This window comes from Tribolium madens, unplaced genomic scaffold (genome assembly GCF_015345945.1).
Source record: "Tribolium madens isolate multiple individuals breed KSU strain unplaced genomic scaffold, Tmad_KSU_1.1 Scaffold_7;HRSCAF=85;Tcas5.2_LG10, whole genome shotgun sequence".
NCBI classification, from domain to species: domain Eukaryota; kingdom Metazoa; phylum Arthropoda; class Insecta; order Coleoptera; family Tenebrionidae; genus Tribolium; species Tribolium madens.
The window spans coordinates 1,526,599-1,529,333 of record NW_025401050.1 but is presented as its reverse complement, the minus strand read 5'-3'; the positions used below and the strand labels follow the sequence as shown (position 1 = coordinate 1,529,333).

The 2,735-nt window shown below is 31.5% G+C and overlaps 1 protein-coding gene across 1 annotated transcript in view; it reads right to left on the bottom strand.

Moving 5' to 3' along the window:
- LOC123009904 (acyl-CoA Delta-9 desaturase-like) overlaps positions 1 to 1,072 on the bottom strand; it is a 40,090-nt gene extending 39,018 nt beyond the window's left edge. The window contains exon 1 of the mRNA XM_044406472.1: positions 628 to 1,072. The gene's annotated coding sequence lies outside the window, so the exon portion shown is untranslated. The remainder of the gene's footprint in view (positions 1 to 627) is intronic.
- Between the last annotated feature and the right edge of the window lie 1,663 nt (positions 1,073 to 2,735).

Here is a 2,735-nt window from a genome sequence, read left to right as displayed (position 1 = left end):
AATCAAATCAAATCAAATCAAATCAAATCAAATCAAATCAAATCAAATCAAATCAAATCAAATCAAATCAAATCAAATCAAATCAAATCAAATCACATCAAATAAAATCAAATCAAATCAAATCAAATCAAATCAAATCAAATCAAATCACATCAAATAAAATCAAATAAAATCAAATAAAATAAAAGAATAAACATTTTACTATTCCGTTCATGTTAAAGTTTATATTTACTAAATTAAAGAAACTACTGATTAACCACATAAAGTTATAGTTTAGTATCAAACAACTAACTTAATTCAATTCTTACTAGCTACGTCCAATAAAAGTTAAAGTGTTCAACCAACTTATTCTTATTGAATAAGCTTTTAATTAACATTATATAATATCAAGTGAATGAACAGTTAGAAGTAAAATCTAATTCAAGAGGAGAAACAGTTCCAGGAAAGGATCAGTCATTCAACGGCCCGAAACTCCCTGGTTTCTCTCATAACTCTTATCATACGTTATGGGTATTTAAATTGAAACGCGAATTGTCAACAAGGTAGACCCACCATAAGTTAAACTTCGCAAAATTATAAATGTTCTCATCGTCAGAGCAAGGAGAAATTAAACTGAATAAAACTCACAGTTCATCATCTGGGCAAATTGCGGAATCAGCAAACAGTTGGGTCAGCCAGGTAGTGGAAGCAGCACTTAGTCGGAATTGGCACGAAGGGCACTTTTTCACACACACCATCGAACAGCACGACACCACTATCAAGATTGAATTCCCCCTGATTGAGTTTTGGGTTGTATTTGTATTGAAGACCCCCTTGCCGTTTTGAGCCGAGGTTGCCCTTTTTGCCCTTTTTGCCCCCTTTTTCTGATAATTGTGATTACTTGGAATACTTAGATAATTTTTAGGGTTTGTAATTAAATGAATTTTGTCCTTATCTTGGTCGAATCCTGCTTCACTTTTGACTTTTACATCCTGGATGCGCTCGTTATCACCGGGTTCTCAAGAATTTTGTTCTAATTTTGGTAACAATGTCCCAGACAGTTTATAAATTTTGGCGATTCTTTGACCCTAGATAGTGTGGGATTGTTTCTTTATCAATTTGCTCCAGACTATTTATTGGGGTGACCACTTAATTGAGGTGGCTGACTTGTAACCTTTGGGCGGATAAGCCGCTGATATGCTATTTTAGTTTCTGGGAAAATTTTTATGAGGGTTGTCTCGTGACCTTTGTATGTGGGTATGAGTTTTATTTGTTATTTAAATTTAATCGTTATCTTCTTTTGTTTACATGATTGTTCCTTTCCTTTCGCTTTTGCAATAAAATTAGGTGGGCCTATAGCACAATAGGGGTGGCACAATAGGCCCGAGTAAGAGGCCTCAGTGCCAGAGGGACTTGCAGTACTTCACTCTGTACACTAAATCCAGAATCCAATGAGTTGCCATTTAAAAAAACAATAAAAAAATTGTAGAACTCAAAAACAAAACAAAATTTCGAAATAATTTATTCTTAATAAAACATCACATCTTTATAGTACTTTATCATTCATCAATTAGTTTTTCCAACAAATAAATTTTTAGTTTATGCAAAAAACTTTTGATTCCATACTTTTTATTCATATGGTATACATACAGCCACCTTATCTTAAAAATTTTAAATGGCACTTGCGATACAATTACAATATGGAAAGCCCATAACAAGCGCTTTTCAAAAATGTCATACAACAGCCTATTTGGTAAAGTTATTTTTCCAATTATTCAAAAACGAAGACGTTAAATTTTTTTTTACTATATTCAAGGGTGGGTGGAGGTGTGTCATTTATCATGACATTTTAATTCCCCCTAGGAACCCCCAAAACGGTTTTGAGTGATTATTAATAACTTTTTCAGTTGAGAGAAATTGCCGATTGCAAGTTTTAAAATTGACACACACAGTGTATACATATTGTTTTTTAAATTTTAAATATAAAAATTTATATTTCACTTTAAGTTTTAAAGTAAAATATATTTTTTTTATGTAGCATAAACATTATTTTATGTTTATGACTTTTTTGCCGGAGGCCCTTAACCTTATAAACCTGCCTCCTTCCATGAACATGCAAGTTGCCCATAGTGTTTATACGCTGTTTCAAAAATCTTCTTAATTTTGATCAACATGTAAAATTTGATCATATCGTGTGATACCTCGTTGTAATCGGAAACAATAAGACTTTTCAAAAATACAGAAATGAAATATGGAGTCCATAAGAAAATACAAAGTTGAATGTTATAACTCGGATATCAAGAGCGCCTTGGAAAATACGATGACAGATTTAGATTCTTAGTTTGAAAGTGTCTTCAGAACGTCCTAGTTAAAAACGCCTAGGTCTTTTAGTTTTCGCTTAAAAAAATAAAAACGAAAATAAATTTCCGTTTTTTTCCAGTAAATCAAAAACTAAAAGTGACACCTTAAATTTTCTTTTAGATTATTGTTCAGCTTAAAAATGCGCAACTTTGTCCTAATTTAAACGACCTCGTAACTCTTATAAGAAGTGAGATCCTCATGGTGGAGCTCGAAAAACGAACACACAATTACACATAATTATGAAGAAACATATACAAGATCATCCGTAACATTACATAGACATAAAGAAATGTCAAATGTCAAAAAATTAATGTCAAAATTTTTTGACAGAAAATTTTTTAAACATTTTTTTCATGTTCCTGGTATCTTATCTTATTTAATTTTTTTCTATGAGA